This window comes from Sycon ciliatum, chromosome 7 (genome assembly GCF_964019385.1).
Source record: "Sycon ciliatum chromosome 7, ocSycCili1.1, whole genome shotgun sequence".
Lineage (NCBI taxonomy): Eukaryota > Metazoa > Porifera > Calcarea > Leucosolenida > Sycettidae > Sycon > Sycon ciliatum.
This window is the reverse complement of record NC_088649.1, coordinates 27231874-27253760: the sequence shown is the minus strand read 5'-3', so window position 1 is coordinate 27253760 and position 21887 is coordinate 27231874. Positions and strand designations below refer to the sequence as shown.

At 46.8% G+C, this 21887-nt stretch overlaps 1 long non-coding RNA gene across 1 annotated transcript in view; it reads right to left on the bottom strand.

Moving 5' to 3' along the window:
* The window catches only part of LOC135820926 (uncharacterized), a 34826-nt gene that overhangs the window by 2840 nt on the left and 10099 nt on the right, over positions 1-21887 (bottom strand). Inside the window, exons 2-3 of the long non-coding RNA XR_010554218.1 lie at positions 9521-9619; positions 1305-1427 (exon numbers count right to left, since the gene is read on the bottom strand). This is a non-coding gene — a long non-coding RNA (uncharacterized LOC135820926). The remainder of the gene's footprint in view (positions 1-1304; positions 1428-9520; positions 9620-21887) is intronic.

The following is a 21887-nucleotide window of genomic DNA, read 5'->3' as shown; positions in this document are numbered from 1 at the left end:
TTATCTTTCCAAGTGGTATTCCTGCCTGCAGACAACCTGTCACTGATTCCACTGTGTGAAAAGTGCCTTATCCTAAACAGGAGACATTAAGTCAGTTCGTGAGAGATGATCATGAATCGAGATCCCTCCAACTTGGGGAAAACAGGTGGTAGGAAGTTATTGTACAATTCTACAGCCTTTGCTTTTCGTGGTTTCTTCTCCTCTTGGTCTTGTGTAGATAAATGCAGGAAAAAGATACTCCTCTTTTTTTATAGCATTTGACTGCAGGCTTGGCATTACAACCGTCCACAACTACCAGTACATGCTTCACTAGAAAAGTCGGGCACGCAATGCTGAGAGCTCATATGGATTTGTAACTGAGACCTTGAGTACGGGTAATTCTAGTTTTTCTTCGAGCCTCCTGGCCTTGGCTGGACATAGCAAAGACAGTTCTTTGGAACGCTCTCCGCTTTCTGTTCATAGCCGCTCCTTCATCCTGGTGGAGACGCCATCGCCAGGGTCTGAGGCACAACGAGAAAACTCCTCTTCGTCTGTCTCCTCCATGATCCATGGCTCTCCAATATTTCTAAACAAACATCTACTCCACGTAAATCATCGTTTCGAATTTGTGGAACATCTTTGGTTGTAGTGCCTCGGCTCATTTCAAGTCCAAACTCTATTACCATACATCTTGCGTCCAAAACCGTTTAAAAAACATCCTAGGGCCCCATGGGTGCTGCCTTTGGCTTTTATCATGCGTCGTATTTCTTTGACTCCGACTGTACGTACATGACTGTACATTTACCGGTACGTACCTGACAGCATTGCTACTTACAGCGAACAAAGTGCTAAAAGTGTTACTTGTCCACAAAGTCATATACGGCTACAGGTACATGGTACAATGTGCTCCAACCGTAGATCTACGCATTTCAGACACGACCAGGGTTGCATCTCATGACTGCATATAGCAGATTGTTGAGAAAAAGAACAGGGATTTCAAAATAATTATCTACAATGCAATTTGTAATGCCGCTAAAACATCACACAATGCTCGTTTTGTTTGAATCTAATGCTCCATAATGCTCTGATGCTCGGATAGTCTCATAACGCCGAATATAATGCCGGCATTATCCGCTGGACCCTATGTACGTCCAGATGCATTCATGCCGCTTTCAGGGCGTCAAAGGCTGTACAAGTTGAGGCTGCCAAATGTGCACTATTGGCTGGATTTCATGGAGCGCAACTGAAGTTGCCAGAACAAAACCATTCCGTTGAAGCTCTATTTGGCATGCCATATTATCATACTGATAACAATTGTAACATACCTTTGCAGGATGTGCCGTCACCGTAAAACCCAGAGTTACACGTGCAGTTGTAGGACCTAACCGTGTTGGTACACGCAGCATTGGAGTCGCAATTGTGAATCTGATGTAGACATTCATCTCGCTCTAGACCACCAGCCAGGTTGAAACACAAGGAATACATAAATGTAATGAGCCCCAGGCTGAGAAAAGGGTGCTATTGGTATTTTTGGATAAATTGAGTTAGATAGCATACCTAAAACTCAAAATCTCACTGATTCATATGTGGAAAACCGTGTTGAAAAATCTCGAAGTATTTAATAGTAACGGCCACAGATGTGAAGGCAACTTTACAGAGCGAAGGTCTGTACCCTGCTTTCAAGTGCCCTTTTCTCAGTTGTGCGAGTGAGGCCAATAGCACCCTTTTCTTAGCCCGAGGCTCGTAAATGTAGGAGGGACAAATCAAACTCACGTAATGGATACAGTTAACACTAATACACTGCCGGTAATGATTGACACTAATTCTAGGAAGTCATGAAATCTGCTAAGCTGGCGTTTGAGTGCTTCTCGGTTCCATTGTTGTATTTGTTGTTGTCCCGTCCAGTGCTCGGATCCAGGGGATAATGCTCCGAAAATGGTTTGTATAGTTCTACTCATAATGCTCCAAAAGCTACTCTACAAATGATAATTTCATCCAGCACTTGCGCAAAGAGTGAATAGCAACTGAATTAAGCGGTTGCCCGTTGACAAACCCCTTTTTTACGATGCAGTTGCGTGATGCCCACCACTTTCTGAGTGATGAATTATAATGCTGATTAAACGTAATCAAGTAGCGTGCTCAATTGTCCGAAGAGTGCTCAATACCCATATAGGGGCAGAGGCACACACAAGAGGGAAAGAGAGAGAGAGAGGTAGTGGTGGGGAAGCTGTGTTTTGTCATTTCCAAAATCGGCCCGATTTTTCTCGCCTAATCGGCTTTTTGATCGGCTAAGAAAATGTCCAAATTCGGCCATACTATGAGCCCCAAAGTCAGAATTTGGCTCAAAGCGGTACTTGAACTCTTGAAGTCACCTCATACAGTATACTGAGTATAGATATGTACATTTACATGCTTTGAGAAGGGTGTTGTGAACCGTCTGATTCTCTAAAGTGTCAGGAACGAACGACCACACTGCACACGGCACGAGGACAACTATTGACTCTTAACGGTGTATTTCACTTGTTCGAACATAATAACTAACACTAAGATCACCAGGCCTATTTATAGCATGCAAAAGACAGCGTATATCAGAAAAGCGTACACGTAATATATAACATGACATGATATGACAGTGTATACAGTAAACCAGCATGTACCCAACCCTTGGTCGATCAGACCATGCAGTAATCGCCACCAACTTCCAGCTAACTCCATCCCAAGATATTCCAGACACCTGGACCGTTTGGCGTTACCAACATGCTGATTGGCCTCTGCTCACACCCTTCTACCAAGCAACCGCGTGGAACGAACTGATCACTGATGATCCTGACTCCTCCTGCAGTAATGTAACTAAGCGTAGTTTTGTGGGCATGGGACGCTGACTCCGCAAGCACTCGACTAATCTTGTTCTTCAGGCAGAGTATAGATGGGCATGCTTGGCTTCTGTGCGAGACTATCCAGCGCTAAGCAAGCACATCTCCAGCACACCAGAGTGAAGCCTGCAACAGGCAGTCTCCAGGATTAGGAGTAGTGGAGCCTGAGCAAGCACTCCGGAGGGCTCGGTAGAGACAGCTCTATCCCAGTTCTCATCGACAGCCATGGCAATGAGCACACCAGGAATACCGAGAAGGCCGAACTCATATGCCAGTACTTCGCTGATAAATGCAGCCTTGAGAATGACTTTGACGCCTCCTGCATAATGCGCTCTGTTCGCCTACGCTCCCGGAACTTGCTCACTACAATCCACTTCCGCCCAGCCACAATGCGCCGCATCCTGCTTGCTTTCGACCCCAGGAAGGCCACTGGACCTGACTCAATACCTGCCATGGTGAAGATTTGCGCCTAACCATTGGCTCTCCCACTTTCCCGGCTATTTGCCCAGTGCTTCCGCAATGGCTATCAACCTGTAACTTAGAAACTTGCAAATGTTGTGCCTGTTCACAAAAAAGGGTCAAAAACCAATCCCAAGAATTACCGACCGATTCCCCTGTTGTCTATCTTATCATACCTTGCCATGATCACAGCCCTCCTACCCCTGCCAGCTCCAGCCCCGGCCCGGGCCCGCACCCGAGCCAGCGTGCGCACAGTTGCGAACCACCGTCCACTCCAGCTGACCAAAACCTCAGTCCCACCTCAGTCTCGGAACAATGTCCTTCGGTCCTCCCCTCCCCCCCCCCCCCTGTATGATTGACAGCTGGACTTGCCTAACAGCCTGTATCCTCAGTGCTCGCCCCTCCCAGAAGGCGATGCAGACCTTCAAGAAGAAGGTTTATGACCACTTGAGGCAGTCTGACTGGGACTGGGCAAACGACCACCTCTAGCCTCCTCAGGGCTTATGCCCCTGCTTCTCCCACCCCAAGCCTAATTGTCGCCAATCGTGAGTAGCCAATCTCCACTGCTACCCTATTGCACCCTTCATTTGACACTCTCCTTTCACTCCTATTATCTATTTCATTATTTGCTATGTTCTTCTGTGTTCCAAATGAGATCCTCTCCTTGGTTCTAAATCTTCCATTTTCTCCCGTGCTTTTTCCCCTCATGCTTATGCTTATGCTTCCCTCCCTCATCTGGTGTGCCATGTGAAGATGCTGAGAACTCTGGTCGCCGGTTGAGCATGGCAACCCCCACCAGCACCATCTCACCCCATGCTAGCCCCATGTGCGTGCCGGTGAGTTGTGTATTTTCTTGAGCGCCCGTTTTTCCCTCTTCATTACAAGACAAGTGCAGTTTAGCGCGTACCGGTGTTGGCGTATGATTTCCTTTCTTCTTTTTGCTTTTAGCATTTTATCGCTCCACAGGTACACTCGATCTCAGGTACTCTCTTGAATTCTTTTCATAGCCAATGTTTGCGGCGAATTTTTCGGCCGGCCGATTTGGAAAATGCCTAGCTGTGTTGCAACTCCGAGTCTCACGCAGTCAGGATCATTAGGCAACGTGTGATCCTGATTGCTGGAAACTCGGAGTTGCAACGCAACTTCCACTCTCGTCCTTAGAAAGGGATATACTGCTCTCGATTTTAGACCAAAAGGAAGAAAAATTACACATTGTCGAACCTCCAGCAAGGAATGCACATTGTCAAGTTGCCTCTGAAGCCGCCGCAACTTATCCCACGCCAGCTCCGTCACCTCCAAGTATACTATGACACAATCCCTTCTTCTGTGGCTCCTCACCCTGGAAACCTGGAAGCAAGCAGGGCTGTAGCAGAATAGTGGGTGTATTTTATCTTCCCTTTGTTATCCTGGTAGTGAGAGGTGAAAACCATTATTGCTGGTGATGCCTCCATTCGAAACAGTAGGCATTAGGGTAGTTCCTGAGAGCAGATCGCTGTTCAAGATCCCTCCCTTCCACAAAAAGCCTAGTGACTGGTGGTGAGAAGCGGTTATTTCGCCGCTTTCCATCCTTTGTTGCCGTCTTCTTCTCCTTTTGGTGTTGTGTTGATAAATGGGTGACCAGAATATTCTTTTTTTGACCCCTAATCTTTTTGCCATAGTTAAATTGGCTCACTATCCGAGTTCAGAATTAGTCGTGTGCACAGGTAGTCGGGTACCCATGCTACCCGTGAGGACCTCGTGTAGACTGGTACAGAATAGTACCCGGAAACCTGAAGTCGCAGATGACATCATGTACAGTGCACGTGTGCAAATTCATGTAGTACTCTGCACGTATACCCAGTATGTAAGGGAAAGGGTGCATTGCGGTGTTACCATGGAAACATTACCCGATCTGCCACTCGTGCAAAACTACCCGAACCCGATACCCGAAGAAAATGACTTGCTTATAACCATGTATAATTCTAGTTGAGGCACAACAAAAACCACCTCTTTGTCTGTTTGATAATCACTTCACGAACGTCTCTTTGATCCTCTATGCACGGCTGTTCCGAGTGCGACATTTATCAATATGGCGGCGTACCGTAGCAACCCGCATCGCAACAGCTCGCGTACGCACAGCGTGCAGACGCGTGCAGTTTTTCTGCACATTTTTCAAATTTATCGAAGAAAGTTTTAGTTTTTGGGGCGATGGATTCGTGCCTTGGAGAGGTCGTATGAGGCCATGCTGGGGGAGAATAAGTCTACCAAGACCTGGAAACCTCCCTTCGGCGAAGTACTGAAGTTAGTATGTCCTGGAGTCAATACAGGAATTGTTTTCAAGACGATGCAGTGTAATAAATTCTAGTAATGTAGTGCATCATGGAATTCGGTGTGTTTGAAACTTCGGAACAAGAAGGGGGCACGTTTGCTTGACTCGCTACCATCATGACGTGAACAGATGGAACCCCACTGCTCTTATTCTAGAACATGTTCTCCCCTGAGGACAGCTTACAGCCAGATTTCCGTGGATAAGAAAAGAGCACAAATAAATCTTTAGACTGATTGCAATTCATCTTGGAGAAGGAGAAGGATAGAATTCGATCGTCTGCTACTCTCTCAACGCAAAGTTGATGACATAGCAGCTACATGTACGTCTCTTCATGCGTGTGCTCTTCACCTTGGGGATCAATGTGAGGATTTTAGGATTGCTGGAAATCAGATTCTGTATACTATTGGACAGCAGTTTCTGCATTGCACATGCTCCACAGTGCTCATAGGCAAGGATGTTGAATTTGCGTGTAACCCTTCACCACCCTGCTCTCCATACTATTCCAGATCAGCACTAACTGAAAATTGAAGTGTTTCATTTCCAGTAGAATGTGCTCCTCCAATAAGTGCGGCGTTGGAGGCGGTGATATTTATTGCCACAGTTGCACTGCTGATATTCGTCATGAAAGAAGCAATGGATGATGGTCAAGTCAACCAGTGGGCTTGCAGTGATAAGCAAAGCACCACAACACATCATCAAGTGTCATAGCATGGCGGAGTTGGTTGCCCGCAACGCTTCCATGTTGGTGTTGTTAGTGTACAAATAGAGGATATCTTCCAGTCTCTAACTTTTAAAGCACATGGACCTGCTATAGGTGCTATTCTTTCAATGCTTGTTTCAAGTTACAGAATTATTTAGCTTCTTACAGCTTTGATTTAATTTGCCGTATTGTAATTAATGTGAAGAAGAGGCTGATGCGACTTCGACGATACTTGGGGAATTGTGTGTTGCTCCCTAAGTGGGAGCTTGCGCTATTCCTGCCGACTTAAATTCTCACTTGACCGACTTGTTATTTTAATATGAATTCATGGACATCTGTCAATTCAGCAGGTGAACTGCTTTTCCATCAAGCCCTGAGCCAGCTCCATAGGAATGGCACGGTCATGAAGATGTGTGATGCTGTGTATCTTATTCGCATCAGAATAAGAACCTGTTTGTTTTGGCTACACACTCCGGTAGCAACAGATACTCTGCATAATGCAGCTTGTACAGTAGTCCTCACTAAAGAAGAAAGCAGTTTAGGAGGGACTCTAGTGAGGAGTGTACGAGGATAGCCTATTTGTGTTCTACATAATCATTTGCATATTGAACATGTTACATGTAATTATCATGAACGCCGAGAGTGGTAAAACCAGGTACCGCCATCACCAGCGGCTGCGGCCCTGTCCTTAGTGCCAATGCTGTGCTTAGTGCTGATGTAGTGCAAGATATATAAGCTGCATCACGGTTGCCGTTTGCTGTTGTTCAATTACTTGAAGTATTTCAGTATGGTCTTTACGCATGCCTTTACGCATGCAAGTGTGTGCTTTTCAGCGGGATCATCGAAAGACTACATTGTGCGTGGCCTAAATCCACAGTAACACTAGTAATACAAAAAAAACCCATACACGTAAGGCCTCAGACAGATAGGGAATCTTGCGTCTCTAATGTTTAAAATCTCTACACACGGTCCTGTTTCTACATACATTTCGAAAGCATGAATTTCAAAAGATGTTGATTGGATGCATGTCTGATTTGTACTTGCTGACATCCAGAACGAAGCATGCATGAATCCCTCCTATGGCGGACGAAACCGGGGCATTCGTTAGACATTGAGGCAGAAGAACACACCTCCAATCGTCCTGCAAATATCAGCAAACACTTGCAATTGACGTCCAAGTACGCCACGCAAATCGACTTGGGCACGAAAACGATAATCTGGGCGGCAATGAAAATATAACTACGACGTAGGAAAAGGACAAACCTTTCAATGAAAATTGGAGTGAAGGCTGCCAAAAATTCTGCACCCCTTAGGAGGAAGCCTTGAATGTGAGCCAATTCTGATAAACACCAATGGCCGGCACGACAAGGAAGAACGAAACGAAAAAGATCGTAACTTCACTTTCCCATTGCGCATTTTGACGATCAAAATATCTGCTTGCGCAGCTTGAAGGTAGGAAGGTGAATTCGCTTAGACTTCGCGAATCCAGCGTAGAAAACGGCTGGAATCAACAGAAACATATGCGAAACCTTGCCGAATATTTCCAGAGATTTGAAAAAGGCAGCAAGGTCGCGAACGGCAGCATCATGGATCACTGGGGCGACGGGAAAATGTTGTACCGTACATAATTTCGCTGGATTATGCATGCATAACAGCCGTTTATGGCTAATCTCCACATGATTTCTCGCAAAAATCCCAAAAAAACGTCCGCAGTTCGGATTTGTGTAGCAGCTTTGGCTCGGCATGCTGCATTAGTCTTGTACATTTACCTGACTACAGTTGCAACACATTGAAGTGCTAAAGGTGTTGCATGTCTACTACAAACAAAATTATGTACCGGTACAATTCGTTTTAGCTAAACTGTTACACAAATCCATGGAAACCAAGGAGCCGTGCGCGAATTAAACAGACAAAGGTGAGCATTCTCGCTGTGCCCCAGGGTCTGGCGATAGTGTCAATGGCGATACCAAAGTAGACACTGATTCATTGATGAAATTGGACGAGGTTTTAGGAGAAACTATGAACAGAAACAGCTAGTTACACATATCTACAAGTATTGAGTCCAATCCAGCAGGCTCAAAAAGAACTAGATCCTTCATAGCATAAAAACGTCGCTACTGGACTCACACGTCTCTGGATGAGAATTGTCAGATGACATATGACGCAGGTACCTTGCAGTTAGATTGTGGAGCTTCTGCTTACAAAACTGCTTGATGTTCTTTCTCTTCTTATTGTTAGGTACCTCCGCCCGTGGTACGTCATTCTCACCTACGTCATTCTCACCTTTCGTTCCGTTGGCCTGGGTAGCTACTTGCGCACCCATGTTTGCCATAGCTACCCAGGCCCTATATATTGCGTCAACTCTCTTCAGATCTCTCTCTCAACTCTCTTCAAAATATCTCTCTCTTTCATAATGTAGTCGTTTAGTTCCTCTTTCTCTCCGTCTCTCCATCTATGATAAATGTCTTCCCACTACTAGTACCTGTCCCAAAATGTTCCTTTGTGTCTGGGATGGTGACTCCTTGTGTGACTCAACATTATCATTACGTTCTATATATTTTAATATATGACCTCAGATGGTGAGCCAAGGAATATTTTTGTCACATGGAAATTGTGGGTACAAGTTATGCGATCGAGTCCACCAACTAATCCGTTGGTTAGCACTATGGTGCAGTGTTCAAGGTGACTTTCATGCCATGACCCAGTACTCCCTGTCAGTTTTGTGCTAGATTGTGTTCGTCTGACTGTTCAAAATCTTGTTTAGTTGGGCAACTTGATCGCATAACTTGTGCACACAATTTCCATGCTACACATTTTACGATAATACATTTATAATGGAAAGTGTTTTACATAATATTATTATCGTAATTTCACGTACAAACGCCGGGATTATTCCTGTAGAAGCCGATGTCAGGGTTTGGCTTCTATTCAAATCAGACTTCTAATCAAAATGATTATTTCTACGTATGTCAACACTAAAACAAGGCTGTCGTGTCGATCATAATAATTATTGTCTTCAAAATCATGTTTGTATTCAATTCAAACCAGGCTTATGAGGCAGGCTTTTACACACGACAAAAAAATTTCCCGAAAAGAAAGGCAAATCCAGGAATTGTGCCCTGACGACCCTGGAAAAGCACTGTCAGCACTTTGCTGGCATGGTGTGAGTGGAGTACGTACTAGTCGAATACCACTACTCACCAAGGCAATTGTAGTTGAACAGATAACCGGTACACAAATCGCATTTGTCCAGGTCGGAAATGATGCTACAGTTTTGCCGGCAAATGGCCTCAGTCAAACCTATGTGAAAGAAGACAAAACCATCAGTTGTTATCTCGTTTGGATGAAGCTCAATTCTCTGTTCTTTCTCGTGCTAGTTATGTAAGGCAGTTGAATGTTCTAGAAGCTGCTCGAATCTGTTTATATAAGCCTGATCTTTTAAACAGAAGAAGCCAGTTGTTGATCTGAAGTTGTTTTCGTAGGTCTGCAGATCACTCATCAACATCATATCACTTGGAACAAGTGATAGTTTTGGAATTTCGGAACCCCGACACAACACACTTTCTAGTTCTTCAAAAACAGTTCTAAGTTTTGAAATTCATTATATCTAACCGGTTTCTGCTCTGTAGAGCTTCATCAGAGATATGAATGTGAATAAAATTAGAACTGTGGTTTTGTACCAGTAATAAAGCAAAAATGAAACTATGCAATGCAATTGATACAACGTAAACGTTGTACAAGTGCAGCTGAGTCATAATGAATTTCAAAAATTAGAACTGTTTTTGAAGAACTAGAAAGTGTGTTGTGTCGGGGTTCCGAAATTCCAAAAAATATGTTTTACATGTTCATGATGTAGATCAGGTTGCAACCATACTAGGAACAAAAGGGGAGAGGTTTTGTCTAAGACTTTACGGTCTTTCAAAAACAACATTGGTTTGCTGGTTGTGTTTTTATTTGAATTCGCAAAACCTAACGGACTGATATGTCCGATGACAAGGAAGCGAATGAGGTACAAGGAACCCAGACATGAGAAAACGTGGAAAGAGAAACAGATGAAAAGAAAATATGCAAAAAAAAGAAATAAAGGAGAAAAAAGGAAAGGTAAATCGTGTTCACGGCTCTTAGCAAAGGAAAAAGGAAAGGAGAAAGGAGAAACGAGAAGATAAATCGTGGTCACGGCCAAAGCCCAAGTAGCGGCAGGACACAATATACACGTACCTGGGCTTACGTACTAAAACAACAGGAACAAGCATGCATGAAGCATGGGACTTGCCGCCCAGAAGCGGGAGACAGCGACAGGAAGAGAGAAGAGAAGAGAGAGCAATCGAAGCCACACACACACCACACACACCACACACACACACGCACGCATACATACATACATACATACATGCATGTACATACACACACACTTACCCACACACCTACACACACACACACACCTACACACACATACACACACATACACACACATACACACACGCACACATACACACACCTACACACACATACACACACATACACACACACACACACACACACACACACATACACACACATACACACACATACACACACATACACACGCGCCCACACACACACACAAATTCACACACATTCATGCACATCCTCACACTCAGACACATTCGCACACGAGCACACACACACACAAACACACACATGTACGCTGACAGCCACACATACAGTTGCTTTTCAATGTACTCAGTTCATAGTAGAAACGGGATTGGTGCCCCACAGAACTGAAAAGGAATGGAGATGGAGCGAATACTGTTATTTTTGTAGGCAGGTTGTTCTAGCATAGCGCACCCTAACATGACCGATCCCCTTTCACGCAGCTCGCATATTTTACGTGATTAGGAAATAGGCGAAACATCCCCTTTTTCTAGTGTATATGTGAATGCTATAGAACGTAAATCGGAGATGAAACCAACCATAGCTATGCACGAGTGTGACAGAGGTCTTGCTCCCAGAGACTGAAAACTCGCACCATGACCATCTGCACGACCGCTACTGAATGAATGAAACATGGGGCTACGAACATAGCCAAGTGGCGGTCTATAACAGAAAGTTCAAGTTCTGTTCGGTGTATATTCTCTTATACCTCACTCCATATACACTTACAGGCATGTTCTCCCTTAGTGGTGTATATGTATATAATATACCTCACTCCATATACACCCACACTCATATACCAGATCTCCCATGAAGTTTATAAATTTCCATATACACTGTTCAATATACACTACTCAGGAGGTATACACACCACTAAGGAGGTATATACACCACTCAGGAAAACCATAGGAAAAAACTCACTGAGGAGCTTTCTTTCTCTAAAAAGGAGTGTATAATTATAGCTTTCTCTCTAAAGCTCTATTGACTCCTTTTAAGGGAAAGAAAGCTATATTCACTCCTTTTTGGTTGTTGCTCTTGAGCTTGCGCATGGAGAGGTATAAATATAATTATTATAACAAGGGACCTCGTGTATATAGAGAAATATCGACCAGTTATAAAAACCTCGGGTTCGCCTCGGTTTTTATACTGGTCTATATTTCTCGATATACACTCGGTTCCTTGTTATATGTTTATATTATTATAACAAGGGACCGAGTGTATATCGAGAAATATACACCAGTATAAAAACCGAGGCGAAGCCGAGGTTTTTATAACTGGTCGATATTTCTCGATATACACGAGGTCCCTTGTTATAATATATTTATACCTCTCCATGCGCAAGCTCAAGAGCAAAAAGGAGTGAATATAGCTTTCTTTCCGTAAAAGGAGTGAATATAGCTTTCTTTCCCTAAAAAGGAGTGAATATAGCTTTCTTTCCCTAAAAAGGAGTGAATATAGCTTTAGAGAAAGAAAGCTATATACACTCCTTTTTAGAGAAAGAAAGCTCCTCAGTGAGTTTTTTTTCTGATGGTTTTCCTCAGTGGTGTATATACCTCCTTAGTGGTGTATATTGAACAGTGTATATGGAAATTTATAAACTTCATGGGAGATCTGGTATATGAGTGTGGGTGTATATGGAGAGAGGTATAATATATACATTCAATCATAGAGATCTGATAAAGAAAAATCAAAGCTTACCTCGGCGTTGGAAATAGTCACGATGCTAATGAAGATTGCACTGCAGGGGTGGGCGCAGTCGGACTGTAGATCTGCTGAGCAATGTGTAGAACTCTGCCGAATCGCAGAGCTGGACAAACAAAAGGTGCTATTGTTCACCGGGCGATGCATCCACGGCTTTGCGGGGAGCCTGCTCAGTTACGCACTGATTTCAAAGTCACCCAGTTGCCGTACCCGCTTGTAGAAGGACATCGGAGCGCACGTACCACCCGCTGCAAGCGGCACTGGTCAGGCTAGGTTCTCTGTTGCCACTACCCAGCGATATTCATACCATTCCCAAACGCAGTGTTTTCAAGAGGTCTGTCATCTTGTTGTCATCATTGCCACACCCGCACGACCACACCTCCTCCACACAGTCACTTTTGCTGTCACATCCACTCATAGTCTAGTTAGTCCACATCCACTGATGTTGACGGAGGTAGCTCTCTTGCTACGCTGCTGCTGTGTGATAGTTGCATGGATCCAGCTAATGCCTCAGCTTCAGTCAGGGAATTCAGAATAGGAAAACGGCTGTACCACCCCGCTCTTTTCTTTTTCATTTTCGCCCATAATTCATTATCTTTAGCCCTTAATTTCAATTATAATTGTTTTCTTATCCTTCGCTTTCTTGTTATTGCCCGTTAGAATTTCAGAAGTAAATTAAACAACAAAAACAAAAACAACAACAGTAACAACAAATACAACAACAACAACAACAACAACAACAACAACAACAACAACAACAACAACAACAACAACAACAACAACAACAACAACAACAACAACAACAACAACAACAACAACAACAACAACAACAACAACAACAACAACAACAACAACAACAACAACAACAACAACAACAACAACAACAACAACAACAACAACAACAACAACAACAATATGCCACACAACACATACGCTTGCTCAACACCCCCGCTCAAGTTACGGCCCAGTACAGCCTTCGACACACACGCACTTGGCACCTCCTACCCTCCAGAACCGATCGCTGTAAAGACTCCCCACTGAACAAGTCCCTAGAATACTACAATGCCCTCCCTGCTAGCATTCGTGACGTCTCCCGGCCTCCCGACCTGCTTTCAAACAAGAAATCTGCTCACTGCTGATTAACTCAATCTGCTCCTGCAGCGCTCACCCTCTCCCATACTTGTAAAGTTGAAAGTGATTGGTAAATCACTTTCCAACTGTTTAACCCACAATCTCACCTTCTCATAAATTTATCTCTTATTGGCGATGGTGCCATCGTGAGAATAAAGAATTCAATTAAAAAAACAACAACAACAACTCAAAAAAGCTCGCCAGGAGTGAGAAGCAAGTTTTGAAGCTCTGAGTGTCGTGACCACATCCCCACCCTAGAAACACATATGCACTGCTATTCTAACTAGTATTACCTATCTAGCATGGATGACTCCCCATCGCCAGGCAGCCCAAAGCCTGAGCCCCCAGAGCCACTGTGGAGGTCGATGTCGCCGGCCGAATTGAAGGCCAATACCGTAATATTTGTCGACGGCCTCGCAGGCCAGAAGATAGTAGAAATTGCGGACACCCTCATCGACCCGGGTTATGCTGACGTCGCCTCCGTCCAAATTACCGGATCAGCCTGTAAGGTAACGTTCTGCAGCCAATCTACAACTAAGTCCATTGCAGAATACGGTTTCTTTCTTGGCGAAACACATATTGCTGTCCGCCATTCTCTCTCCTTGCAAGTGCACATCTTTGACGTCCCGATTTGGATCTCCGATGCCGCCATCATACATGCACTCACAAAATACACAAAATACGGTACGGTGCAAGGCACCATTCGCCACGGCCGTACGTACCCGCACAAAGTCGGGCGCGTCTTTGTGGTCCACTTTCACGACAATAACACACACAGAAGTCTCTGCTGTGAGCACGGTGGCTCGGCAATGAGGGAAATCCCAAAATCAGTGCGATTTTACATGAGCCCCAAATGTTCAAGTTACCCACAAAGACACAAGCTTTCCAACTCTCTTTGGCCGTTGGAAAGCGTACCATTTGTCGGAACAGGCGTAGATATCTACGCTTCGCAACTGTTCGCCTGAACAACGGCTGCAGGCAGGTGCCATCATTCGTGCGGACAGCCGAAGGCAATACCTTCCGCGTGAAGCATGAGGGCCAGGCGCCAACTTGCCGCCTCTGCAACTCAGAAAATCACCTTGCCGGCTCCTGCCCTAAATCGAACAAGCTACAAAATACACGGACCCGCACTTCAACCAACACGCGGCAGAACCAAAACGAAGACCCAGCACCAGATCCAACACTGGCGACAGCCCTGCCAGGCCAGGCCAGCCTAAATCGAACAAGCTACAAAATACACGGACCCGCACTTCAACCAACACGCGGCAGAACCAAAACGAAGACCCAGCACCAGATCCAACACTGGCGACAGCCGGCCCTGCCAGGCCAGGCCAGCTTACCGTACGCACAGGCAGCGACCCCGGCCCCTGCCAGCACACTCGTACAGGAAATCACCGAAACAAGCAACACACAGACCCAAAACGACGATCCAGCACCAGATCCGACAGCCTCCACAGTAGGGCAGACCCGAATTTGCTAGCAATTCTTCTAGCAAAATATCGAAGAATTTTGAAAGGGAATTTGCTGGCAAAATGGAGCAAAATATCGGTGTGTTGGCTGGGAATTGGGAGATTTTACACATACACGGTGCACATGACTCATTTCGGCACAGTTTTACCAACACGTGACTCACTTTTTCTCATTTTTGCCAACACGTAACCCACTTTCGGTCAGTTTTCTCACACGTGACACAAATTTTGGAGCAAAAAGGGAGCAAATTATCGAGTGGCCTAGCAAAATGAAAGCAAAATTTCGACGATGCACGAGCAAAATTATGCCGCAAAATATCGAGATTCAGCTGGCAAATTCGGGTCAGCCCTACTCCACAGGCCAGGTCAGCTTACTGTACGCACAGGTAGCGTCCCCTGTGACCTCTGCCAGTTCACTCGCACAGGAAGTCACTGAACACAGCCAGCCCAGCAAAAGTGCAGACCAGCACGGATTTTGGGAACGCGACGCAAAGAATCACGCGAACTTTCCCCTTCCATATTTGGCAGTTTTCTGCATACAGTTGATCGATACCCAGCAAATCCATACGCATTTTCTCTGCGTGTGCCACAACGTAGAGAACCCCATCTCCGCGTAGAAATCTGGAGCCAAAACACGCGAAGCCGTAGACTCTAACCCAGACACCTGCTCTCTACGTGATTTCTCTACGTTTCACGTATAGCAGAACCTCCCTAGTGCCTCTGATGAGCACCAAACTCGTACTCGTAGAACTAGTACAGATATCGATCGAGCCGACGAGAGCGCAGTCCGCGCACTATCACCCACCCCTATCATGGACCACGCCTGAACTGGAACCAGCATCAACACCAGGTCCCACCAGTGAAAAAAAATATGAAAAACGGAAATGAACAAAATAGCATCTCTTTCTTCTCCTTCAACGCTCGCAGTCTCTACCCCAAAATGGACGAACTGTCAGCAATAGCATCGTCAACAACGCCACCTTATGATGTCATTGCTGTCTCTGAAACATGGTGCACCCAGCACGACCCAGACTCCCTGTTTGCCCTCAGTGAATACACACTACATCGTGCAGACCGCCCAGACCGCCAAGGTGGAGGAGTGATTCTCTACGTGAACGACACTATACCTCATGAACTCGTCCCTACAACAACCCCAGACAGCTTTGACCTATTATCGCTGAAACTGTCAGCCAACGACAGCACCATCAACGCAACATGCGTCTACCGACCACCCCGTTGCGACCATCGGCTCTTCTGCCAGCACCTTGAGGAACTGATACTAGCCATACCAACAACAACGCAAAAGATTATCCTCGGTGATTTTAATGCAAAGAATGCCGCTTGGTGCCACTCTGACACGACAGATGCTGTTGGCGAGGATCTAGCAGTGCTGTTCCAAACTTACTCTCTACACCAACATATCACATTCCCCACTCTTGTGCAGAATGGGCACCCTAAATCCTGCCTAGATCTCGCCGTCACGGATGTAGACAGCGACTATGTCCTTATCTCTAGTCTCCCCCAGATCGGCAACTCGGACCACCTATCCATCAGGGGTTTAATCAAGCCAGTCGCTGCACCCCCTCGAGCCGTACCACCTCCCACCCATAACACCACCCATTGGAAATGGTCAAACCAAAGCATTAGCAGTCTGAAAGCCGAAATTGAACGCACACAACTGCTACCGGAAGGTGACACCCTGAACACTACCAACATAGACAACCTGTGGCACTCATGGAAGGACAAAGTCCTCACTTGCGCCGGCAAACACTGTGCAGTACCTCACTCCCCGAGGCATACTAGCCACCCCGCAAAGCCATGGCTGAACCCAGAGCTCACTAACGCTATCAGAGAAAAACACCGGCTCTACCGTGCCTACTTGCGCATTCGGACGCCCTGCAACTGGCAGCATACACCACCCAACGCAACAAAGCTACTCACCTTCTCCGAATCGCTAAGTCTACATATGTCAGTAATGACACTGAGACGAGCCACTCCACACCAAACCTACACAAACTGATGCGCGGCCTCCAGTCCCCACAACGACCTACTCTGCCAGACATGCAGGGCCAGACTCTCTCAACCCCGCTGAAAAAGCAACCGCCCTGAATGCTTTCTTCATCTCGCAGAGCCAACAGTCAGTCACAGGGTGCCACGAGGAACTCCCCTCCATTCATTCCCCCACACCCAATACACCTGGCCTCACTACACTTGAAACAACAGCCCAAGAGGTCTCAAAGTTACTGTCTAACCTGGACCCGTCAAAGAGCCCGGGCTGTGATGGCATACCAACCCGCCTACTGAAAGAGGCAGCCAGTTCACTTGCGCCGTCCCTAGCACATCTCCTTCGAACGTTGCACTATCCCGCAAGAGTGGAGGGACGCAACAGTCACCCCCATCCACAAGAAGGGCAGCAAAACCGAGCCCTCCAACTATCGACCGATATCGCTACTCAGCGTGACGTCGAAAGTACAAGAGAGGATAGTTGCTGACCGCATCTGGAAGCACATCCAACCTCACCTCCCCAACGGCCAATCAGGCTTTCGGCCAAACGATGGCAGCAGTTATCTCGGTTAATCCATCAGATCACCGAGAAAGAGACGCCGGGCAAACAGTAATTGCTTGCTTCTTCGACCTATCTAAGGCGTTTGACCGGGTGTGGCACCAAGGACTGCTTGCAAAATTGGCCCACCTCGGACTCGATGGCAAGTGCCTCCAGTGGCTTGCCTCTTATCTCACCAACAGACGACAACGTGTGCAAGTGGAGAGCAGCAAATCAACCTGGCTAAACATTCCAGCGGGGGTCCCCCAAGGCTCTTTCTTGGGGCCGCTTTTGTTCACGGCCTACACAGTTGAATTGCCAACTGCCTGCATAAATGCCAACACTGAGTGCAGCCAGTTTGCCGACGACACTGCCATCATTGCCGCTCACGAGAATTTTCTAGCCGCAGAAGAGCACCTCCAGTCAGCTGTGACAACCGAGGCACAGTGGCTGAAGGATTGGCATCTCCTGGTCAACGAAAGTAAGACCACTGTCCTCCACTTTCACCACACCAACCGGCCACCTCCCAGACCACCATCAATCACGCTCAACGATACCAACCTCACTGTGGCCCCAAGGCATCACCACCTTGGCCTCCTCATACAGCATAATCTATGCTGGAACTCGCATGTTGACTACATCATCACTAAAGCGACCACGAAGATGTTCCTTCTCCTGCGACTACGCAATTCCTTAAACACTTCTGCTCTCTCCTCCATCTATCTAACCTACATCCGCCCTATTCTTGAGTATGCTTGCACTGTCCTCTCATCCCTCCCCGCAACCCTGAACGACCATCTTGAGCGCATCCAACGGCGCGCTGCTCGCCTCTGTTTGCATCTCCCCTCTTTGAACACAGAACCCACTCCGTGCTGCTGCACCGACTCAAATGGCCATCACTCAGCAGCCGCCGGACCCTCTCCCATATCCTTCTTTCACATAGCCTGCATCATAGATATGCACCACCACACCTTCTTGCAATTCACCTACCCCGAATACAACCCATTCGCACGCTCAGGTTCCCCCGAACCTTTGAGCTACCCACAACACGTACAAACCGGCTAAGAGACTCCCCCATCTATGCTTCTCTTGATCTCTTTAATAGCATCCCACTCAGCATCCGGCCAATCAACCCCAGACGAGATTTCAAAGCAAACATCCTACCACTTGTCATCTCTTCCGTATGTACTTGCTCACATTGCTCAGCACATCTATAGCTTCATTGCGCCCAGCCTACGTGATTAACTCCCAATTAGTATTGCCATCGCTACTGCCTCAGCAAGCAGCTAAACTTTGATCTCTCTGTGTCTGATCCCCGTGCCTGTAATTATTTTTCTCTTATTGGCCACAGGCCATCGTGAGAATAAAAGAATTCAAAAACTGCGGAACTGGAAAGAAGCATTAAAACCGCTAGAGCCGAAGGTGACGACATCCTACTACTTGGAGACTTCAATGCCAAGAACAGTGCGTGGCTCACCACAGACAGAACAAATCGCCTTTGGGGACGACATACAAACTCTTCTACACACATACGGCCTCACACAACATGTCAGATTCCCTACTTACATCCACCGACAAACACCTCTCTCATGCCTAGACCTTGTTATCTCCTCACTCCACAGCAATAATGTTCATATCCAATCACTTCCACCGTTTGGCGCATCCGATCACACTACTATCAGTGGCCACATCAATAATCAACTGCCCCCCCCCATAATTAACAACTCCCCTCCATGATCCAGAAGCACCACATTCTGGTCATGGATAGACGGCACTATCCACCTTCTTCGAGAAGCCCTTTCACGCACAAATCTCAACCACCATCCAAACCAACACGACCCATGCCCAGTTGACACCTTCTGGCGATCCTGGCGCGACAAAGTCCTGAGCATCGCCCAAGAACACTGCCAAGTTACTCGCACTCACCCCCCCCCCCCTTGGGACAGAAAGAACGTGCCAGCATGACCATGGATATCAAAGGGCCTCTTGAAAGAGATCAAGGATAAGCACAGAAAACACAGAATATACCTTCGCTCTCGCTCACCCGACGACTGAAACACGTTACCTGCCCAAAGAAACCGTGTCACCACCCTCCTGCGTCATGCAAAATCGGATTTCGTAAACAACTCAACAGCCTCCTCTACTTCCCTACACCGCCTCATGAAGCACCTAACTACAGCTACAAAACAACGCATGCCCGAACTCGTCAGCCAAGCAACTTCTGCAACGACACCAGCACAAAAAGCCGCTGCCCTCAACGAATTCTTCATTTTACAGAGCAAGCTGTCCGTGGCCAATGCGGATGAGCAAACTCCAGCCTTCAACACCACCCCTGACAGCGTCAGTCCGCTTCAAGAAATCTCGACTTCCCAAGGTGAGGTCGAAAAACTCCTCCGCGGAGTTGATACCAACAAAAGCCCCGGGTTCGACTCTATTCCAAACCGCTTACTCAAAGAAGCGGCTAAGGAACTTGCACCGTCGTTATCGTCCCTCTTTAATCTATCATTCCAAACCGGAGAAATCCCACAGGAGTGGAAAGATGCCACCATTACTCCAGTGCCCAAGCCTGGTGACACCAACCCAACCAACAAATTATAGACCCATCTCTCTCTTGAGCACTACACCAAAAATCCAAGAAAAAAATGCTTATCAACTCCTCTACAAGAACATCACACCCCACCTACCCAACCAGCAGTCCGGATTCCGTGAGAAACACGGCACTGAGCAGCAGCTTGCCCGTCTCGTCCATACCCTCTCCACTGCGAGAGACGACGGGAAACACGTCAATGCCTGCTTCTTTGATCTAAGCAAGGCTTTCGATCGTGTGTGGCATGCAGGCCTTCTAGGAAAACTCCCCCACTATGGTGTCCAGGGCAACGCCCTGGAGTGGTTCCGACGGTACTTGTTGGTGCGTCGGCAGAGGGTCCAGGTGGATGGCGACCTATCGCCTTTCCTCGAGATCCCTGCCGGCGTCCCTCAGGGATCTGTTCTTGGGCCGCTTCTATTCCTCGTCTACACCATAGACCTTCCACACGCATGTGAGAATCCCGACACCACCTGTAGCCAATTTGCAGATGACACCACTCTGATTTACATAGCGAGAACTCTTCAAGACTGCACGCGAAACCTACAACAGAGTGTCACAGCAGCTGGAGACTGGCTTCAAAGATGGCACCTGCTGGTTAACCCAAAGAAAACAGTCATCCTCCCGTTCTACCACAATAACCGCCCCCCTGAACAGCTACCCCAGATCACCCTCAGGAATAGTCCGCTTACCGTAACACAAAAACACAAACACCTCGGAATAATCTTTCAGCATGACCTCCGTTGGACGGCGCATGTTGAATACATAGTCAAAAATCACTCAAGTCTTTCAATATTCTTTTTAGACTAAGGTCTACACTCACCAGTGATTCTTTATCTCACATCTATCAGACATACATACTACCTTTATTCTCATTAACATTCTACTCCCCATGCTAGAGTATAGAGTAGACACACACGCGTGCAGGACGCGACACACCAAAAGACACAAGAGTGAGTTTGGAAGAATGGGAATGTCGGGCAGAGCAGCTGGCTTCAATTGAGTGCGCGTTAACGAATCGTGTGGTCGGCCTACCGAGGGCAGGAGCTGTATATGACCAAGTGGGTCGGCCTGCGCTGAGCAGGAGCGGTTTGTGACCCATGCGAGTTGGTGGGTCGGCCTGCGTTGAGAAGGAGCGGTTTATGACCCATGCGAGTTTAATAGTAGTGCGCGAGAGGCCAGTTACGGAGGAGTGCCCATGCCGACATTCCCATTCGGGCCAGAGGAGATAGCGGGTGATAACAGCCAATATAGATGGTAAGTATGTATTGCACAAGAGCGTTGTTCTAGAGGCATAAAGTCAGACTGATATTGTGGAGTAGGATCGACAGAGAACGCTATCTGCATCCTAAGTGAATGTCTTTGCACTTACTCAGTGATCGGCTGGACCATGGTGTCAGGCCGCTCCGCAGCTGTAGGAGCAAAGGTCCTGAAGGCATCCATCTTGTTCCGGGACAGGGCATAAGCGATGGTATTGGAAATTCCTGGCAGGTGCGATGCTCGGATCAGGAAATTGTGCTTCACACAGATTGAGTACAGGGTGCGGATGAGTGCCATGACTGCAGGAGACCGGCTCCTGCCCGTCTTCAGGCACTCCACGACAGCTTGGTTGTCGTACTGAAACTCCACACGAAGAGCTCCTTGTAGGTAATGCTTAGTTCCAGTTGTTGCGGGGACCAGTCACCTCTAAACCAGCGACCATTGAAGAAGGCTCCAAATCCAATGGTG